Source organism: Protopterus annectens, chromosome 2.part1, assembly GCF_019279795.1.
Source record: "Protopterus annectens isolate FY-2018-M chromosome 2.part1, PAN1.0, whole genome shotgun sequence".
Lineage (NCBI taxonomy): Eukaryota > Metazoa > Chordata > Ceratodontiformes > Protopteridae > Protopterus > Protopterus annectens.
This window is the reverse complement of record NC_056729.1, coordinates 903,403,342-903,427,595: the sequence shown is the minus strand read 5'-3', so window position 1 is coordinate 903,427,595 and position 24,254 is coordinate 903,403,342.

Genomic DNA, 24,254 nt, shown 5'->3' with positions numbered 1-24,254 from the left:
TCCCATAGGCCTCTTTAAAGGGGAGACCTAAGGTGGAATTCACAATTATTGGAGGAAATTTGGTCAGGTGTTAAGTTACTACCCCTATTCTTTTCATGCACTAGAATTCCAAAATGGATGAAGCTACACATGTTGTTGATGGAGAATTGTTGGAGAGAAGACCATAGTGAGATGCAGTCCTAGTTATGGAGTCAGAGACTGGAGTTCTGGATACAAAATACTGGAAAAGTTAATGAAGGAAAATAAACCAAATGAAGAAGAGGAGGTTAGATGAGGCACTGTGATGAATCAGGAGTTAGAGGAGCAGATAAAGAAGCTGGTAAAGTGGTAGAGAAGCAGAATACAGAAGATGAAAGTACAGAGGCCTGTTCAGCTGAGAGACTTAACAGTTTTAAGAATTTGCCTCTGCAATATGGTACTGTGATTGGCAAAAATGAAGTGAAGAAAAAAAAACATCTGCAGGTGGTGTAAGTCAGAGAACAAGAATCAGTCCAAAATGTTAAGACAGGTGTTTGATATTTCATATGAGCAGAAGGGCAGCAGACAAAATCTGTGTTAAGAACAAGAAGCAAAACCATGACTTCTATGGAGAATTGAAGGAAGGAGGCAGGTGAATGTTATTGTACATCTAGTGTCAGTAGTGAGGAAGTTTTTAGCTTGGTAGAGCTTATTTTTTTGTTGGGGATTTTTGTGAAGTTTTGTATATGCAGGTCACATTCATCTTTCAAAGGCTAGATTACTCTTTATGTGTGTGTGTGTCCAAGTCCATAACTACTAGGTCAACTCTTAGGATTCTAATGTCAATATGGTAGTTACCAGAGGTGGCTGAGTTTCTGAAGGATACTATTATGCATTTCTTTGCATTTAGTATTAGTCCAGTTTTTGGTTTGTGTCAGCCCTTCTTCGAGAACACTAGTGTCAGTGGGGGATTCTATGACTGTTCTGAATTTCCATATTAGATTTTGGTCTTAACTTAAGAGAAGTAGCTACTAAAAAGGAGTTGTCCTTGGACTAATCCTTGATACATTCTGCTGGTGACTGGCCTCTTCCCAACAGTTTGGTATGAGAGGTGACTTCGATAACAGTCTTATTTTGAAGGTAATTTTTAAATGACAAAGTGATTTGGGGAAGAAAAGTAATAGTTTGTTTTTTTGAGGAGGGAGGTTGAGCATGATTTATGAGTTACAGAGACATTTTTCAGTAGCTACGCATGTGGAGTTATCTGTGTACTGTATTAGTAAAGCATGTTGGGTAAATGTATGAGGTATATTGGTGAGAACATTAAACAGGAGGTGGATAAGGATGGAGCCATGTGGAATGCTGACGGTAATTGGGAGTGAGGGAAGAGTATGGAGTGCCATTTCACAGACTGATTTATATCACTTGAGCAGCTTTTGAATCTTTGAGGGTAATAGTAATAATGCTAGTGAAGACACATGAAGTTGGAGTACGCTATGACAAAAAGCAGCAAAGGACGTGTTTAGGTTAATAGGTTCATAGATGCGTACCGGGCTAATAACCACTGGGGCCTTTTTAAGCCTGGCATGCATCCCAAATCTTTGACAGGCTCTAGTGCACTCAGTTGTCTAATCAGGAGCTTGGAAGATGAAACATTTATAAGCAGGAGCTTGGGGGATGAATCATTTATAGGCTGCCTGTGTCAATTCAACACAGGTGCTTAACCAGGGGTGAATTTCTGGTTTCCTCATCCATTTGTCCATGTTTCACTTGAATTGCCTTAGGGCAGAACTCTACTTCACATGAATGGGTAGCCTGTTCTAGAGAAGGGGAAGTCTGTAGGATACATACCTGTCTCTCACGCAGGTCCTATTTATATTACAGGCAATGTTTAAGTCTTTAGAACAGGTAATTCTAGTGGTGTTTAATTTAAAGAGATGCAGGAGTCCTATCAGACTGAGATTTGATGATGCTTTGTATGCCAAGCATAGATCTCCCCCTTCTACAGTTTCTAGGAGACAAAATATAGGTATAGGGCTTTGAGGCCATCACATAGGACATGTTATTTATATCCTGTATTATTTTAGCAGGAAACCTCTCTGGATGTTTCAATTGCTGGATGTGCCTGGTTAGGTACATATCAAATGGGGCATTGCACTCAGTGATAGGTCTGGTGAGTGTCAAATGCAGTTGGGCAATGACCTTCTTTGACCTCTGTTAATAAGTTGCACAGTGTAAAAGGATTTCTTCACTACCACAGGCATGTGATGGTCAAAGGCTAGATTACTCTTTATGTGTGTGTGTGTCCAAGTCCATAACTACTAGGTCAACTCTTAGGATTCTAATGTCAATATGGTAGTTACCAGAGGTGGCTGAGTTTCTGAAGGATACTATTATGCATTTCTTTGCATTTAGTATTAGTCCAGTTTTTGGTTTGTGTCAGCCCTTCTTCGAGAACACTAGTGTCAGTGGCGGATTCTATGACTGTTCTGAATTTCCATATTAGATTTTGGTCTTAACTTAAGAGATGTAGCTACTAAAAAGGAGTTGTCCTTGAACTAATCCTTGAGACATTCTGCTGGTGACTGGCCTCTTTGTAGAGGTGGGCTACCCAATTTTACCTTCCTGGGTTGTGTCTGTGAGCCAGCTGGATATCCACTGGGGGACATAAGGATTTATACCTAAACTCTTGAGTTGGTCAGCAATGGCCAAGTGGTGTATTTTGTCAAGTGCCTTCCCAGGTCTAAGAACTTATTCTTGAGGCATTCTGTAGGTGACTTGCTTCTTTGTAGAGGTGGGCTCCCCAATTCTAACATCCTGGTCCTATCTGTAAGCCAGCTGGCTATTTTTTGGGTGACATTAGTGTTTATACCTAACCTCTTGAGTCTGTCAGCAGTGGACAAGTAGCATATTGTGTCAATTGTCTTGGCCAGGTCAAAGTAGGCAGCGTGAACAATTTTGCCTTCACACATTGCTTTGGTGACCTTCTCAAAGAAGTCCACCAGGTTGACTAGACATGACCTGCACTTGATGACAACAAACTGGGTTTTGTCCTGTGTTTAGAGGGATCCTATATCATTATTGCTTATTTCTGTGTTAATTCTTTCCATAGCATTGCATATGTGACTTATCTGTCTGTAGTTTCCAGGGTCTGTAGATGGTCTGCCTTTATGGAGAGGGATGATGGTTGCCATTATCCATTCATGAGGCATGAAGCCTGTTTGCAGGTTAAATAGTTATTCCAGAGGGCCGGAGAGGTTTTGTTTCATGCTATTTATAAGGCAGCCTGTGATATTGTTGGGGCCCATCAATGTGGTGTTCTTGGCCTTAAACAGAATATTGAGAACCTGTTCTCTAGTGATGGGGGAGTTATATTTGATGGGATTTCCTGAGGGGAGGCTGGGGGGCAGAGAGAGGGAATGGAACTTGTCAAATGTGGAGCTTGAGCCCATGACCCTGAGATTAAGAGTCTGATACTCTAGCAACTGAGCGAGCTGAGGTAGGAATAAGGATGATGCCACTTTGCTGTTGGCCCTGGCTTTGTTGATGTTCTCTTTGAAGGCTAGATGTGCAGTATTGGTACTATCAGATGGACAAAAACTGTGCCACATGGTGCTTATGAGTTTTCATGAATGAGATATTTTAGCAGTTCCTTTTGAATACATTTCTCTAATATTTTGGAGAGGAGGTACGATTGCTATGGGTCTAAAGTTTATAATATATGTTCAAGTGCCACAGAAAGGGATGATGTGAGATTTTTTTCCAGAGATAATGGACATAGGATTGTTTGATGGACCTATTCATAAGGAAGGACATTTGATAAGCAATACTATTAGCTTCCAATTTAAGATAGTCATGTTGTAGGTTATTAGCTGAGGCGACGCACAGTCTGAGTTTGCTTAAGATTAATTTTATATAGGCTGTAGGGACAGATTTTAATGTGAATGTGGAGGCACTGGTTTGCAGTTGTTGGAGAGAATCCTCAAGCATTATTATTTCTTGTGGAATAGATGAAGATATCCAGTGTAGGATTTCCTGCAGTGTAGCTACGTTGTCACCTGGAGGGATATGAAGGGGAACAATACATAAAATTTGTTTGTGATTATTTAGCTTCGTGAAAGCAGTAAGGAGTTCTGCTGTGCTGATGTATGCTATAAGTTCATTATAAACTGTAAGGTGAACTGGTAGTCATTAGGAAATAATATTGCAATACCACCTCCTTTCCTTAAGCGGTGATTGTGAATGATATTATAGCTGAGGAGAATTTATTTCAGCATCACTTATCCCTGGTTTTAGACAGGTTTCATTTATAGCTAGAATGTTTGGGTTATGATGTGATAGCCAAGTGTGGAGTTCAGTGATGTTATTCCTTATATTTCTGACATGTAGTTCTGGTATATTATTTATATATAAATCAGTATCTCCATGTTTGACTTGCTCAGTACTGTCACTACTTTTGCTTCACTATTCTCAATGCATGATATTGTAATTTTTTACCATTATGTTTTAATATCTTTTGTGCAACAATGACCAGTCTGTGGCGAGAATGGGTCCTTTGTGGATCAGTCCATTACTTGATCAACAAAGAAACATACATACATACATACATATATAAATAAATAAAAATAAATAAATAAATAAATAAAAATGACTGCACACATGCTGGAGCATTGATATGTTACATTTTTTTCTTAGTTAAAATACAAGCACTGCGAGTTCAGTAGGTTCTGACTGTCTTACACAGACTCCATGGCTTCAGAAGTATAATATAATACATTTTAAAAATATTCCTACACACAGGGAGTATCCCAGCCAAGCTAGAACTTCCAATGAGTGACCTCCCAAACCTCCTGTAACAGAGGCATGTGGGATATATGCAAATGACCCTTATGAACATTAGGTGTTTCAGCTATATGGCGATTCTGATCGCCCATGACTTTTACTTTTGAAGTCATTTTAATGGACAATAACAGGCCAATAAAGCCAAACCCCACTAGCTATGGGTATGCATATTTCGGCCTTGTTATGACCTCAACAACATAGCATAATGCTTATGCTTATGCTTAGTTAAACACTCTGCTTATGCTATGCTGATGAGGTCATAACAAGGCCGAAATATGCATATCCATAGCTAGTGGGGTTCGGCTTTATTGGCCTGTTATTGCCCATTAAAATGACTTCAAAAGTAAAAGTCATGGGCAATCAGAATCGCCATATAGCTGAAACACCTGATGTTCATAAGGGTCATTTGCATATATCCCATGTGCCTCTGTACAGGAGGTTTTGGAGGTCACTCATTGGAAGTTCTAGCTTGGCTGAGGTTTTCATTTATATTTTTTTCTGATTGTTTTTTTCAGTGTGACCTTCTAACTCTTTGTTTTAACACACAGGGAGTATAGTTTTATAACACACAGGCAAGGATATCTTGCAGTGTACTAAGGATCTATCAAGTCCATTCAAAATAACTCCTTAATACAAAAAAAAATATTCAGTCAATACTTTAGAAGCAACAATCCTATTTGGCATAATTATTTGGCTTGTTGTAGTAATTATTCTGTTATGTGCTTTAATGAACAATCGTTGTTTCCTATCAAACTTTGAAATATAAACCCCTCTGAATAGGTTTACTTATATTGATTTACCTTTTTTCTGTTGTAGTAATACACGTATCCTTCCTTAATATAGCCATTCAAAGCTCATGATCTCTCTGTAACAGTTTATTAGCTATTTTCTCCATTGCCTACAAGTTTTAGAATAACAAAGGTAAACCCTAGTGCCATTCTACTTTCTTATCAGAGTATTTCAATGTGCCTTGATCGGTGGTGAATAACACTTGTTTTCCACATGTTAGTCAATAGTCCTTAGTTATTGACTGCCTCAGCAGTTCATGTGGCTACATGCTGTCAATAATATCATTAGTAGCAAAGACTTTGAAACTACTGCTTGTAGAGTGAAGAATACAAATTTTAAATTAAATTAGAAATGGCTGCCCTGTGTTTAGTTTCATTTGGTATCCAATACTTAAACTACAGGTGTGTTTTGCAGTGTATTGCTTTCCTTCTTTATTAATGACTTGGAAAGATAGCTTTCCTGATTGTATTTTGTATCCAACAGGCTTGATACATAAGGTTAATTGTTTGCAGTATGTATTTATTATACCTTTGTTGACAATCAGGGCACTAAAAATAAATGACAGTGAGGGACATTTGTCATCATGTTAGCTTTGCTACAATTCACATGAGCAATCAGGTCAACTTTTTGTGCATATATTTTCTTTACTGCTCATAAATCAGTTTGCATAAAGTCATATTTTTTGCAACCTACAAAAAGTTTCTGGTATAAACTGCTAACATTTATGTACCATGGAGGTCATACTTTTTCTTATTTCTTTCTGTAAAACCCATTTGCACAAGTTATTTACAGTAAAATCTGCAAGGAGTTCAGGGTGCTTAAGGTCTATACTAATCATCTAGTGACTATTTTTTTTCTGCCAGTGTCAGCATTTAGGCATGCTTATGTTAACATTAGGTAATTTCTTTTTGCTTGTAGAAAAATAATATATTGTGCTACTGTCCCAAAACTGACTGAAAGCTGCATGCACAGGAAGTTTCTGGTTCTGGAGCTTGCAGCTAATCTGGTTTTAGAGTTTGTAGATAATCTACTATTGTTTCATATAGTTGTGGAGAAAAAGTTACTAATCTGGAAATGGTGAACTGTTATAGCTTAAAAGCATTTTTTGCAGGGTGGTGTGGATTGTGTGTGGAGGTGTTAACCCTTCCGCTAAATGTGAAAAGCCTGTCCCAGTTCTGAGCAGTCTGAGCAGCCTTCTTATTTATTAATGCATAGTATTTCTGATCAGTGAGATTTTCTCCATGACTAAATGACACAGAGGTAAATGAGAAGTGAAGTCTAGGACCCCCCCGGGAATGCAGATTTCTGTACTGTATTATATTTTGTGGTTTTGCATTAGTAATGCTGTTATTAAAAACAAACACACTTTTTCCATAATTAGAAAGGCATGTAGCCAGGAGGCAACATAATTATACCCTTATTTGTCTAAAGGGACACCATAGGACAAATATCATAGTAGTTTACATTCAAAATGTGAGTGTTGTCTCCAGAACAATTAAATGTCTATTAAGCAGGCTTGTTTGTATTCATTGCCCAGAGTTGTTATGCACAACCATATGCCAATCAAATGACAAAAATGGTCCGACTCTTTCTGACACTTTACCAGCATGTAAACAAACCATCTAAAGGTATTAGCCCATTTCTTGGTATCTGCCTAGTTGAAAGTATGTATAAATAGAGCCAAATGATATTCACTTCCAAGACACAGTCCTAACCAACCATGTACAAAAATGGAGCCCTAGGATTTCCTCTGGACAGGCTGAATTATCTAGTATGAAAGGTAACTCCACAAACAGATGGCCATGTATTCCTTAGGATTATGAGCTCTTCAGTTGTGTACATCCAGCAATTTCCAACAACATAGCTGCTTACATTACTAATTGTATCAGCAATTGTCTGTAATGCATTGCTTGACAGGACTTTACCATGCAGTAGTACAAGTGAGACTTTTCTAGACCTTATGCCTGGATGCCTACTTCTATAGCTTTATTATAGTCTTTACCAAAATAAATTCTGAATTTCCACTAAGAAGTAACTTTTTTAAAGACCATCCCCAGGATTCAGCAAGCTCTGCATGGCATGCAGGAATAGTGCAAGAGCTGCTGGAGGCAATATGGCCACCTAGAGATCCAGGAACAAGCTCCCAGGACATGCAAGAGCGCTCCTGCACTATTCCTGCACGGGCATAGCTCCTGTATGCTAATTACTCCATTTGCAGGTGAAAACCATGCAAATGAGGTGAATTAGTGATCCATGAAGCTGGCAGCCATCCATGCAGGACTAGTGTAACCTGCAGAAATGTACTCAGTTAGTAACTGAGTACATTTCTGCAAACTACAAAACGGAGCCATGACAGATCCAAATAAAGGGTGATTATAATGTGTAAAGCATGCCAATAGCCAAATATATGGCCATTGGCGTGTAAAACAGTTGGAAAAAAAAACTTTTATTTTTTTGGCCAGTTTCAGATGTTTAAGCATAGGGCAGTGGTGCGCAAATGGGATCGGCCAGAAAATAAAAGAAAAACCCAGAAAAAAAGCTTTCTCTGCAAAATCACACTTTTGCCATTATAGTCAATGGCAGGCAGAAGACAAGAAGGCCAGTGAATAGTGGTTGCTAAGTAGGAAGACTCAGTGTGAGGCTTATAACTAGGCATTAGCAGGCAACCCTATGCAAATGAGGGGAAAGATACTGAATCACAGATTTCCCCTCATGTCTAGCATGCACCCAACCGTGTAGGTGCAGGAAGACCATGGTGCAAGCCTAAGAGCTAGTTGACAACATAGAGTGGTGTGTCAGGCATACTGTAAGCTTATTGGAGCCATGTGGCTCAGGTTTGCCCAGATTTAAGGAAGGGTATGTGTCTGAAGCTGCCAAGCACACTTTACATTACCTAAATGGGTGTACGCGCCACACATTGGGTTTTAAACAAAAAGAAGTAAAACAAGAAATAGCAACTCCATGCATATCTGAGCACTGTGTTTGCGTGGCGTGCCTCGGGGCTTAAACAGGAAGTCAATGGGAAGGGAAAAGAGCAGTACGAAGTTAATCAAGGAAAACTAGCATAGCCAGCAGGTGAAATGTATCAGAATCAGCCAATTACACAGGCAGCAGCCCAGCCTAGCACACTACTGTAAACTATGCACACACCTTTCCCTCTGTTTATTTCCACAAACTCTACATCACCGGTGTACACAGATGGGGAAATTTTACCGAACAAAAGCATCAAAATGATATGGGCTTCGTTTGCTTTCATGAATCAACATGTGGAAGAGGCTGAGGGTGATGAGGATGAGAATGCTGATGACCAATCCACAGTGAGGAGAAGGAGAAGAGTGTACAGACTCAGGGTGACCTACCAGGGGCTACATGAGCTGGAGATAGTGGAGTGCTATAGGGTGGACAGCAAATTGTTTAGCTGTGCCAGCCACGCCTCACACACAGAGCAAACAGAGGGGAACCCATCCCAGTGGATACCAAGGTATGTATAGGGTTAAGAATACTAGCCACAGGTACCTTCCAAAGGCCACCTGGGGATATCATGGAGATCCTCCAGGCATCAGCATCCAGGGTACTCCACCAGTTCCTGGATGCCATGTCAGCATATGCCGGTGAGCACATATATTTCCTCATCACCTGTGAGGTGTTGACCAGCAATATGTGTCTCTTCCACCAAATAGCAGAATACCTTGAGGTAGTGAGTTCTATAGACTGCATGCACATACACATCAAAGCACCACCCGGCGAGGGTGGTAGAGTCTGCATAAACAGCAAGAGCTTCCCCTCCATCAACTGCCAGGTCATGTGTGATGCCCAGGGCATTATAATGAATGTGTGTGCTGGCAGCCCTGGAAGCTATCACAACTCCCACATCTGGCATATGACACAGCTGTACCAGAGATTTGCCAATGGGGACATCATATACGGTCACCTAGTGGGGGCTGCTGGTTATGCACTGGAGCCGTGGCTGATGACACCCACCAGAAATGCACATACACCCCTACATTCATTTTCTTTTGTAGTCATCGACCAAGATCGATCAGATGGTAGGGGAGGAGCTGATACATTAATTCTCGAAGGGAGGGAATTGATCTGGCAACTAAGACTGGATGCCTGCCATTACCCAGGCATTAATGATAGATTATCCATAACATGTATACTGAAAGTCAAGAGCCTAACTAGATAGTATTTAGTTCACCAGTTGATTCTCTATATGTCTTACAAATACAAGTACACTACAAGCAATAGTTAAGCATTAAATATTAAACATAAATAAAAATTATGTAGTAAATAGGATAGATACATGCCATTTTCAACAGCATTTTTTCAAAGCATCATTCACAGCATTTTTGGTAGGAAATTTTAACAGATGGCAGCAGCATAAATCAGTAGGACACATAGGGCTTATTCTATGGTCTTTTTTATCAATATTATATTTTATCATATTATGTTTATAAAATATGTAATATTTATTCATTTACATGTTCCTAAATAGGTTTTATATTTTTGTATTTTAAATGTTTTCAAATGTATTTAATGTTATTTATTGCTTATTTATTGCTTACCTTTTGCTTACTTTTTTACATAAAGCTGCAAGGGTATTTAAAGGAGTGGTGATTGAGTGACGTGTTGTTTCCGTTTATTACTTTCTGAAGTTTCTGAAGAAGTTGGTGTAATTTAACTGACGAAAAGCTTGTGAGAAGCTTAAAATCTAATAAAGTGTGTATAATTTTATACTTGGCATTTTGGAGAGTCATTTCGTGGTTCCCGAGGAGCGGAGGAGTGTAGTGTGTCCTATCTTTTCCTTTTGTGTTTGCATTACATCAGTTTGTCATACTGCCAATGTATGTTATCTCATGGACTCCCAAATAACAACATAACACAGTCCACAGAATCCAAATGCAAGGCCATGTCGACAAATCCCAGTAGCATGTCCACCATGTCCTACTGCATGGACTGTGGACCAACCTCTAAATACTGCTGGGATGTAGTGATAACTATAGGGAACTTATCAGATAATGTTTACATAATATTCAGAAGAGGATAGAATAACAGGGGTGGTAGAAGCATGAATGCCATGGAATGTGTGAAGTCAGAAACTCAGCTGTGTGCACATACTATCCCTGCCTGCAAACACAGGAATGGGTGGCTACAAACCTGCTCGTAAACCACAATGTGAAGGAGTAATGACCAGAAATATGAGCCCTGCGTCTGGGTAAACTGTGTGAATCTGTACAGCTATGAGGTATAGCCACAGCAGGATATGGCCATGATGTCACGTTGATATACAAGCAGGGGATCTTCAGCCAGCACTGTACCAAGGTGCTGAACCATTTTCACAGACCCATCAGTAAGTGTTTGCAGCTTCCTATTCATAATAGCATGATTGTGCAACAATTTTTAGGCTGCAGACCACAATACTGGACACAGCTTCATTCACCCTGTGTACCCCAGGAAATTACTGCAAGCAAATATGTATACCTGACAGTAGTTGACATAAAACATCACAGTGTAAAACAGTGCATATGTCTGAACATCTCTGCTAACAACAAAACCATGTAGCAGAAGCAGCACAGACACAATTACCTACAGTAACCCACTATCCTTTGCCCATTGTGACCCCATATTGTCAACCAATCTACAGATATCCTGTAGAAATAGGTTGCTAGCTGTAGGTATAGAACACAAAAGCCTGCACTGGAGTACAACCTACCTGGAATGGATTCACACATTCAATACAGATGGTCATACTGGGCATGCTCCCACACTTAGAGAACTGAAGCCCATGTCTGGCAACAACAGTGAACTATACATACCTGACAGTCGCATATGTTTGTGCACACACTCCACATTGTACACCAGTTATGCTTTGCACACACATCGGATAGTAATACACACATATATCTAAGGACAACACACTATAATAGGGCAAACTTACACATACATAGATGTGTGGAAGAGAGTGACAGACAGTGACAAAGAGCCTCCCAGTATGAGGCCTGTCCCACCCAGCACACATCCAATTGGCTAAAACCACATGACGTGCAAATGTCAATCACTGTAGACATTTCCTTGTGGTATCCCTCAGCACTATAGTGTCTATGGTGCTTGTGATAATTGTGTAACATGACTGTAGAATTCATTATTCATCTAGCATGTACCTGTTAAATGTAAACCTGTGTGTGACTGAGTGTTGTGTGTGTGCTTCCAGATGAATGGTTTATGGCCCAGTCACACACACACTGCACTTCCCATTACTCTACTTTGGCACGCCTGCTGATGTCATTAACCTTGAAATACACCTTTGGGGAAAGAGTAGCCTTATAAGCTCTGTGGCACATGCTATAACTGCATAATGCTATAGTGTGATGTACTAGTTAGGTAGGAGTTCTAATCCCAGACATGGCAACTGTGAGACTCTGTGTGAGTGTGTGTGTGTGTGTGTGTGTGTGTGTGTGTGTGTGTGTGTGTGTGTGTGTGTGTGTGTGTGTATGTGTAGGGATCAATGCTTTTGTGGCCATTCACAGTCACTAGGCACTCCTAAAAATGGAGAACATCAATATCTGTGCAGTAACAGAGATCTGGTTCAAATCTCCAAAGAGCACCCCTACAATACCAGACTACAACTTTTACCACACCTGTCAGCCACCAAACGAGGACCAAAACACCAAAGGTGGAGGAGTGTCCATATTCACCAAGGATATTCACACCACCAGGGTAGTTACCCAACACAATGCATCTGAAATGTTCCAGGTGCAACTAACACTTGGTAAGACTGCAATCCAAATTGTATAGCTTGCTACAGATCCACCACCATGCCAAGAGATTCTTACTACACCTTTCTAAACATACTTTAAAATATTAAGATACAACCAAACACCCTAATACTGGGTGATTTCAAATATTCTGCCATTAAATGGGAAAACTACTCATGTACCAACACCTTTACCCAACAATGCTTGGAATTCATAATTTCCAATGCCCTGGATCAACTAACCCATAGTCCCACCAGGGGATCCAATATCCTAGACCTGGTCATTACCAACATGAGAAGTCGATGCTTCACACTTATGGTCACCCCTTCGGTGGTCAGGTCTGACCATAAGATAATCACCCTTGACATCCACATCCATCCGCCACCCCCCAGTAAGGAAACTTCCGTAATAAAACCTCTCCAAAGCCAACTTCATGCTACACAAGTCAGAAGTGACAAACTTCATGACACCCATGCAGATGGGCACTGAAAGTTCGACTGCTGAATACTACACTAAGTCACTGTATGAGCACATCCACTTGTGCCTGAATCGTGCCATCCTAAATAGAACCAGGATGCTCTACACCAAGAAAAGGAAGCCAATCTGGTGGTCCCCTGCCATAAATAAACTTTACAACAAAAGGAAGAAACTGTTGCAGAAAAGAGGAAATTCCCAGGATGCAAAAAACTCCCTTACCAGCCTCAGTAAGAAGCTGAGATCCCTCATAAGATCCTCCAAAGCTAGTTATGAAAATAATATAGCCAAAGATTCCAAAGACAACCGCAAGCCGTTCTACAGCTATGTCAGGAATCTAAATGGCAATGCACAGATCTGCTCTGAGCTACAACAGAATGACATTAAATATACTGATCCCAAGGATATTGTCAATATCCTGGGAGATCAATTCAGTGCCAACTGCACCCCCTCCCATCCCCTAAAGGACCCATCTCAATGCCGAAAAATTTCCAGATTCTGATAATAATGGCCACACAGGTAAAAAACACACTCTCCAAATCTAAGACTACAGCATCCATGGGACCAGACAACATCCTGGGGTCTGTACTACATGAAATACAAAATGAACTGGCACCTCATCAAAGTGCCAAGCTTAATCATAGCCTCACCACAGGCTTTGTGCCCACTGAGTGGCGCACAGCTACAGTTATCCCAGTCCACAAGGGGTGATCCACTTTGGATCCTGGGAAGTACCGCCCCGTCAGTCTGATGAGCCAGATCTGCAAGGCCATGGAACGTATTATCATGGAACTTATAAGCAAAGACATTGGCAACCTTCAAACACTGGACTCCACCCAGGTTGGATTTGTAAAGGGCCAATCATGTCTCCTGAACCTGATTGACATCCTCAAATCAGTCTGCAGAGCTGTGGATGAGTGTAAAGTTGTCCACAAAGCCTATCTGGACCTCACCAAGGTCTTCAACACCATTACCCAGTCTGGAATAATAGACAAACGTACTAAGCTGGGTATTAATCCCTATGTCACTCGATGGGTTGCCAACTGGCTTACTAATAGACCGCACACTGTAAATTTTGCCAACTCCAAATCCAGCTCCAGACAAGTGACAATTGGAGTACCTCATGGTTCAGTCCTGGGACCGCTGTTGTTTGGCATCTACTACTCTGAAGTACAGGCCAACACTAAGGGACTTTGGCTAATAAAGGTCGCAGATGGCTGCAAACTGGGAGACATTATTGAATCCCCAAATGATGTGGATATTCTAATAAAGGGCCTTACACAAACAGATGCTTGGTGTCATAGCCATGGGCTCACGCTCAGTGCCAAGAAATGCATAGTTATCTCCTTTGGGAAGAAACATGTACCCATGAATTACCACATAGGTGGCAGTACACTAAACACCGAAAGTGTGATAAGAGACTTAGGGACACAGGAGGACAGTGGTCTCACCTTCAATAACTACATTGCCACAACAGTCAGGAAATCCACCTATGTGGCACACCTCATCACTAAGGGCTTTTCATCCAGAAAAAAGGAGGTCATTGTCCCACTGTAGTCATCTCTCAGTAGACCCCAGTATAGAGTATAATGCCTCATTTGGTATGTACCTCCCAAGACATCTGCAATACTAGAAAGGTTGCAGAAATACCTCACTAAAAGAATCACATGCCTAAAGCAGATGCCCTATGCTGATCATCTAAAAATCATCCAGCTATACTCTGTCACATATTGTCTACTCAGAGGCAATCTCTGCTTAACATACAAGGCCATGTGAAACCCAGAGCTGTTGGACATGCTACACTTAAAGAAATCCCAATCTCTCAGAGTCACATGCTCCTGGGATCTAAACCTTGACATCACATTAAACAAAACATGCTGGAGGGATGGGTTCCTGACACAGAGACTCCACAGACTCTGGAATAGACTGCCCATACATGTCAAACAGAGTGCCTGTTTGGCCCTTTTCAAAAGGAACTTTGACGATTGGATGGAAGATAGGAAATTCACCCCAGGGATCATGTCAGTCATTCTGCTAGACAGGGGTCCAGGGAATTAAATATTGTGTGAAGAAATAACCAGGGAATTGTTATGGCTAGGCTTGTATAGGCACTAGGGCTGATAGCTTAGTACCAACCTATGAACCTATGAACTACGCTTTCCATTTCCCTACTTTGGCAAGTCTACTGATGTCATTCACCTTGAAATGTACCTTTGGGGAAGGGATAGCCCTATAATCTCTGTGGCGTGTGCTATAACTACATAATGCTATAGTGTAATGTACTACTTAGAGAGGAGGTCTAATCTCAGACATGGCAACTGTAAGACTCTGTGTGTATGTGTGTGTTTGTCAGCATAGGGATCAATGCTTTTGTGGCAATTCACAGTCACTACACTTTCCATTGCACTACTTTGGCAAGTCTGATGATGTCATTCACTTTGAAAGACACTTTTGGGGAAAGAGTAGTCCAGTAAGCTTTGTGGCGTGTGCTATAATTGCGAAATGCTGTAGTGTGATGTATTAGTTAGATAGGAGTCCTAATCCCAGTCATGGCAACTGTGAAACTTTGTGTGTTTGTCTGTGTAGGGATCAATGCTTTTGAGGCTCTTCACATTCACTACAATTCCCATTGCCCTACTTTGGCAAGCCTGAACATGTCATTCACTTTGAAATACACCTTTGGGGAAGTAGTAACCCAGTAAGCTCCATGGTGCATGCTATAACTACGTAATTCTGTAGTGTGATGGACTAGGTAGGTAGGAGATCTAATCCCAGACATGGCAACTGTGAGACTCTGTGTGTATGTGTGTGTTTGTCAGCGTAGGGATCAATGCTTTTGTGGCAATTCACAGTCACTACACTTTCCATTGCACTACTTTGGCAAGTCTGCTGATGTCATTCACTTTGAAAGACACCTTTGGGGAAAGAGTAGTCCAGTAAGCTTTGTGGCATGTGCTATAACTGCGTAATGCTGTAGTGTGATGTATTAGTTAGGTAGGAGTCCTAATCCCAGACTTGACAACTGTGAAACTCTCTGTGTGTTTGTCTGTGCAGGGATCAATGCTTTTGAAGCTCTTCACATTCACTACAATTCCCATTGCCCTACTTTGGCAAGCCTGAACATGTCATTCACTTTGAAATACACCTTTGGGGAAGTAGTAACCCAGTAAGCTCCGTGGTGCATGCTATAACTATGTAATGTTCTAGTGTGATGGACTAGGTAGGTAAGAACTCTAATACCAGACATGGCAACTGTGAGACTCTGTGTCTGTATGCTTGTTATCAGTATCCTGTGTGGAGATAGCTGTGATTGTGTGATAACAGGACTCATTGTGAAGGAGGTTTTGCACATTTCTTATATGGTGGGCCTATTATATGTCACAATGTCCACCTTATAAGGACAACAGATGTCAAACAGCAGAGAGGCTGGTGTAGAAAATCCATACCCCTACATGTGACATTATGGATTGGGGAACAATATAGGCAACCCTTGTATTACCCAGAGAACACTCTCCACCCATGTCTCATACACAAACACATTTGGCTAGTCAACAACCACTATGTTGGTAGTTCCCTGCATATTGCCCACAGATAGTAACCATGGTGCAATTGCAGTGGACTACAGAGGACATGGCACCCTGCCCCATCCCTACAATTGGCAAATCATTGCATACAGTGGTCTTTTGCTATGTTCTCCACTGGACGCCTGCAACAACTGTAGAGTCGGCAAATGTAACCCACAAAGGAAATACCATGGCTTATGCACATGCCCTGTATGGACAGATGCCACTAACACCAGTGAATACCTGTATCATGCTGTCAATGTAGGTGCAGGGTCAACCTGGTTTCCATTGCCAGTTCTCTCCACATGAGGTCAGGAATGCCACATCAGATGATAAAAAACTGTCAACACAACAAGACCCAGACACCCCAGGTACACTTCCACATGTCATAGAACATGCATTTGGGACATGTGCACATCCCAGACACTGTCCATGTTATGGAATATAAAACACATACATGGCAAGCATTGTACAGCACTGGCCACCCACAGTAGTAACTCAGATGAGTGGGTAGTGAATACAATACGCACCTGTGTGGGCCATTCCAGAGACTACACCCATGAGCCACACTGCAGACCATTGTCATGTGGCCTGATGCCAAGGTATACTCTTTGCCTAGCCTTATACAGCCTTTTGGCATAGTCAATCACTACACACCTGTGAAGCAATGAACCCATGCATGTCAGTACTGGCAAACCTGCATCTGTGTGTGTGGAGATTAATGATTTGGATGCCATTCACACTCACTACACCTCCCATTGCCATACTGAAGCATGTTTTCTGATGTCCATCACCTTGACATACCCTTTGCCCATATATCAGCCTGATAACCTCTGTGGTGCATGTGATACCTGCATAATACTGTAGTGTAGCAAACTAGTTAGTTAGGAATTCTAATCCTGACACTGCCAACTGTGATAATGTGTGTGAGTCCCTGAGAGAGTGTGGTTGTGTTGTTCTTGACACCTGCTCTTGTGGACAGGCACATGTACTACACCTACTTTATCCCTCCTTTATCACTGTTGCTGATGTCACTCACCATCAAATATACCTTTGGATAGCTCTCCAACATGTAAGCTCTGTGACGCATGCAATAACTGCATAGAAATGTAATAGCAATACATAGTCAGGCAGGGGTTTGAAACCTCATACTGGTAAGTGTGTGACACAGACATCTCCTACCACTTCCCTGTCTTACTTTGCCTATGTCTCTCTCTCTCTCTCTCACTCCCTCTGTGGTGGATGTGGAGTAGTACACTTGCTTTGCCTAGGCAGCAGCTTGTGTTTTGTAAGTGATGCTCAAATCAGTTGATGTCCTGTGCATGAATTGCAGTTCCCCATTAGCTGATTGCATATAGAACAGTTGTAGTAACATTCCCAGAGCCAATTGCATGGAAACACACTCCTATAACTAGGGACATCATGTGGGTGTTGGCCCTTTTCATTCACTGTGAGCAGGACCTCATGTCAGTGTTTGGCAAACAGCATCACAGAGGGTAGTGAAATATACCTCTTACAACATACACTGTGGAGACAGGCCAACAAGCAGGAGGGGGGTGTTCCAGACATGACTACAGAATGTAAGTCTTGCTCTTCTGCATTTGAAGTAATGTTGGTTTAACAGGGTTTGTGTGTATATGGCTGGTCTACATGATTTAATAGCTGTCATGACAGTGTTATGTGGTTGAGGAAACTCCCACCTGTAGGGCTATCTGCACACTGGTCAGTGTTTGGAGTCTTACATGTGTTGTGTTACTCACGGATTACCTATCTTTAGAAATGCAGTAGCATAGTCTGAGGACTGCAGTCAGTACATGGTGACAGCCATGTGAGTTACTGACTTCATATACCTCATAAGACATATGTCATAACAAACCCTGTTACACCAGTAAATATATGAGGTTATCACAGCAACATGTCAATATCGGCCCTGTGTTTGTGCCTCCAGCCACAACTCCATCAACCTTTGTACATATGTCATGTAGTAAGTGGTGGCTATGTTCAGTACACCATTATTTATTGACATCATACCTGATAACAAGCCAGTGAGATATCAGACTGCTAGACATGCTATGTATAATAGGGGTTATATTTGAGGACAAAACCTGGACATTCTGTCATTTTGTGTACAGTAGTGAGGTATGTGTACTTATGGTGATTGTCGACAGTGTGTGTATTGCGAATATGCACCTTTGCCTGTGTACAGACTGTGATAGATGTCATTGTTCTTGGTCCTGTTCTATCTGATGTATGCTGCTCCAGTGTATGGTACCCTATCAGCTTACATGTTTGTAGGATCGAACACATACATGTCCCATACCACAGTCAGGCATCAAATACACTGTGTATTGGCCCAGTATATATAGGGTTAGTGTGTGAGCAGCACATATGAGGATGGTGTTGATCAGACAGTCCATATACTGTAATATTAAGCACACTTACCAAATGTGACTGTGGCTGTGTTCACAATGGTTGTGGGTATGGCTTTCACACAAGTGTCTGCTACTCTGTGCTGTTACATGCCAGTACAGCCTGATATGTTTGCAAGTGCATGTGTATTCCCCATAAGAAATGTAGGCCAGTGTTGTGGCAGTCTGCCTGTAGTTTGCACAGTGCTTTATAGCATGCCTAGCAGCTCAGTGTACTTACCCAGTGGGATGTTGTATCCAGATATTTGTCAGATGTACTGCTGCTGGGCCACCATAACTGTTGTGAATTTCTGACAAAGCAGTGGGATGCTGTACAGATGTATCTCACTAACTAGTGGGTAGTATGTGGGCTTGTGACCTCTGCTCCAACAGTTATTATGTGTCAAGACAGAGAGGAGTGTGTGAATGCATAAACTGTGTGAGCATATGTATTCCAGTATTTACGTGATATACCCATTTACATGGCTGCTAACATCCACATTGTTAGGCTTGGTCCACACACTTTGCACTAAGGGGTTCTGTGTATACCTCTGGACTGAACAAAGTGTGTCAGAATGTCCACATTTATTGGTTATATCTCTGCTGTATTCCACAGGACCATTACTGTGATATCTGTGATACTGTACTATGATGATCTTAGGATGTCTGTCAGTAACTGATGGTGCACATGTCAATATCAGATGTGACCTTCCACACACAGCAATTCTGTTAAGACATCCCCTGTTACAGTAGCAACAGTCTGCATTTATACCGGCAATACATACATTACATCCCCTTGCAGAAAGAGCTTACGACTATTGGTGCTGAGGTATTACTCCACTCCATGTTCTGGGCATATGTTAAACATATATATTTATATATATATATATATATATATATATATATATATATATATATATATACAGTTTTATATATAACTATATCTATCTATATATATATATATATATATATATATATATATATATATATATATATACACACATACATATATATATATATATATATATATATATATATATATATATATATATATATATATATATACATATATACATACATACATACATATATATATATATATATATATATATATATATATATATATATATATATATATATATATATATATATATATATATATATATATATATATATATACATATATATTTATAGATATCTACATATATATAGACATCTATATATATATATATATATATATATATATATATATATATATATATATATATATATATATATATATATATATATATATATATATATATATATATATATATATATATATATATATATATATATATATATATATATATATATATATATATATATATATATATATATATATATATATATATATATATATATATATATATATCTACAGAGATCTATACACGGCCATATATATAGTGCAATATATAGATGTGTATAAATACATATATATGACTAAATATGTGTATGTACTTGTACACACACACACACACACACACACACACACACATATATATATATATATATATATATATATATATATAACCATGTCCTTGTTATGTGTAAACATTACTGTTGTGTATACTTTTCCAGATGTATCACACTGTATTTATCTGAGATGTGTATATTTATATATAACAACGTACATTATTCAACAGTATTATCACTAGCAAGTACTACGCAATTGTAGAAGTCATAGCAGTTTTCAATCCTATTCAGTATGTGTACTGACAGATATATTAGAAAAACAACAACTCTCTTCACAGCTGTGATGGCTTAGTGGTTAACCGCTGTGACTATAGTATACAGGGTCCTGGGTTCAAGCTCTGCAGTGGCTGTTTATTTTCATTCTGGGCAAAATAAGGGCTGTTGGATACAGAGTGGTTAAGGCAGTTTTGAGCAGCTTTAAATGGGTTTGCACGGGTTTGCACATTGGTAAACACTGCTAACGTATGGTTAAACATACAGGCGTTTACACCATGTAGGCATCGCTTACCAGTGCGCAAATGTGCTTAGCATTTATATTGCAGCAATGCTGAAACCTGCTAAACATGGCTCAGCCCTGGTACCAGTGCTCACATTCTGGTCTGATAAAATAGCAGGGTAATGACATCTTTAATAAGTGTATTTGTCATGTACATACCATGCATCTATGTGCTGTCATTACAGTAGCAAGTGGAGTGAGTCTACTGTCTGGGCACCTGAGTATATATGGCTTGTACAACACTCTTTTCCATTTGAATGTGTTATATAAATGTGTAGTATCCCAGGTTATATGTAGTCACACTGGCATGTAGTGTATCATTGTGTTACTACTGTTGACAGTGCTTTCCCAAGTAATAGTAGATTGCAGATTGTAGCACTAGAACCAAACAGCCCTGCATTCAAAGATGGTCTCTGAGTCCACATTACCATGTTCCTAGTTTGTGAGCTCTGTGCTGTGTCTCATTAAATATTTTCTACTAGATAATGATCTGACATGTGGAAAATAACTGTAGACTAATGTGTGTATAGCACATGTCAGTGAGAGCTGCCGTCATGTAGTAATGGCATACCTATCGGTGTCAGACGTCTATCTGTCAGCACATTCATCATAATGCATAGTTAGTTGGCTAGCTGATGTCGGTGCTCTGTACAGATGTGCAGATGTCAGGTATCCATCTTGGCTACTTACAGGCAATCTATGCTTGACTGACACTGACATGTCTGCTTAGCTCTGCTATGAATGCCACAGCTAGGAATCCACACCCTGTATGCACCACATGCCATGGATACATCAACCACTCTACCACAGTCAACAGAACATGCTTGGGTACAGGTCTTCAAGACAAACACTGACCATGTTATGTAATACATGTTGCATACATGTCAATTGGAGCACCTCACTGGCCCTCTACAAAAGGCAACCAGATAATTGGCTGATGCATCTAACTCTCACCCTAAGGATCACCCCTGTGGTATCTGTTGATAAATGGCCTGCTGGCACATAGCAGGTGGCATGATACCACTGTATACACATCCCCTACACTTCCCATCTCTCCATAGACAATAGCCTGATACACACTGATGAACATCTGCACCAATGGACCCCAGTACTAATAAATGTGTACATGTGCATTACTGAGAATATCAGTGTCTGTGTGTTTGTAGACCTGTAGTTGAGAATACCCTGAGGCCCTTCACACCCACCGCACCTCCCATTGCCATAGTTAGATGTGGCTGCTGCTGTACCAGACATTACATGTACCTTGTTACACTTTTCTCCCTAAGGGCTACTTCGGCCTTGCAGTACCAGCAGAACACTGTTGTACAAATGGGTTGATAGGTATGGGATACCCACTGAGTTCTGGCAAGTGTGTGCATGTTTGTATATTTGCAGGGTACAGCATTTTGAGGCCACATTCCCCAAATATAATACACCTTGCCACTGTCACCATCAACCATACAGGTAACTGATAACACTATCCAGCCCAGTTATGCATGGGCTGTGTGCAACTTATCTGTAACACAATGGACACACTGACAAGGTAGTTAGCACAGATAAGCCCAGGTCTCTCAGATGTGTCTCTGACTGTTATGTGTTTGTGAATGTGTATATGACAGTATGTTACATTATATATTGTCCATAAACAACCAGTACATCTCCCATTACCATACTGTACAGGCCTGGGGATGTTCTTCACGTAACATGTAACCTGGAACACACCTCATCCTAAAAGCTGTGTGGTGTGTGCAATTAAGGCCACACACATCAGTAGCACTACATACCTAGGTAGGGGCCTAGTCCCAGTGTTGCTAAGTAAGAGTTTGTGTGTATGTGAAGGAATCTACTTCTGTTTGCAGAATATACATATCCCAGGAGGTCATCTGTCTGAGAACTGCCTGGCATATGTTAACATTTCACAGGTACCATCCTACAGACATACATTGCATTACAACTAGTGGTAGATGTGTAAATGCCCTCTTCCCTACTGTATAGGTGTGCAGTGATACTGAAGTTGGTATATATAGCTGGGTGTGGCTGTTGTGGACACAGCCACCATCATTGCAGTTACTGTTGAATGTATCCCCCCGCTTAGCTGGCCGTAATACTGTACAATTCATGTTGACAGGTTAAGTAGTTGTTCTACATCACGTCTCACCCTCCAAAGGGTAGGGCTGTGCCACCCACACCGGCACACCTATGTTTACCGAGTTGAGGATTACACTACATTGGGGAAGGAGACATATACCCTGCCAGTACCATCGCCAATGACATTAAACTAGCAGAATGCTTATTTCCCAATGTGTTGTTGTGCCTATTCTGGCTTGATGGAATTACATAGGCTACAATGTGTTCCTTGCACAGGTACAGACATCCATGTGCACAGTATTCTCTGTGTATTGCATCAACACCAAAGCCTCTGTGAGTGTTATACACAAACATGTGGTGTGTACCACCCAGTACGCTTACCATTGTCCACTGTAGAAGGGCTGCTGACAGCAGCCAATATGCACTCACCTGTATGCACCACCCCCAGACCTATCACCCATATGACACATGCAGTAATTGCTATACAGACCTGTGACGTGTTCTCCTGTACCCAGGATATGGCACAGCCAAGGTGCCACCACAGTGCCATACCCCTTGTAAGATACAACAGCAGACCATCCTCCTTCTGACACAATGACACCTACAACACAAACAGATTAATTTAGGGAGACCACAATCACTCAGTGTTAATAACAGCTATAATGCATCATGGCTGGACAGCTACACTTCCTGACATGTAAGCATTAAACTTTACTGCTGACAACATGTTACACAGCATTACATTGGTACACCATAGTGCAGTCACCATGTGCATCATAATCATATTAGCCTGTCCCTGCATTGATGTTATGGATGACAGGTATCATCATATGCACAGGGTGTGTTGTTAGTTGGCCAGAGACTTAGGCTGAGCCATACATTTGACACCATGTGTGTGAATGAGGGGGTTTAATTATCGATATGGCTGTGATTATGTGGTGTGTGTAGGTATGGGGTTGCCCTAACTGTGTTTGTATTGTGTGTGAGTATGCATACACACAGTTCTGCCATGTGGCTGCCCTATACAGGTGTTTGTTGGGCAGCTGCAGACCATACCTGGCAGGGTATTAAGTTCACCGTCTCCAGCCATGGACACAAGAACTGTGCATGCCAGGGGTGCCACTGGCACGGCCAGGTACAAGTCACAATATGGTACTCTCCCATGATGATAACATATGTCCACTGGATCCAGGTCCCTCCTGGGATTGGCCAGTTCCACGTGCATGTGGCCTGCTGTGGTGTGGTGTGGACAGTGCCCACTCTGCAGTGCTGGGACTGGCACTGCCACTACGGGAGTGGCTTGGTGTGCTTGCACGTCCATGTCGACATCCAGCTATTGGTGTTGCTGGTCTACGACCATGTGGCT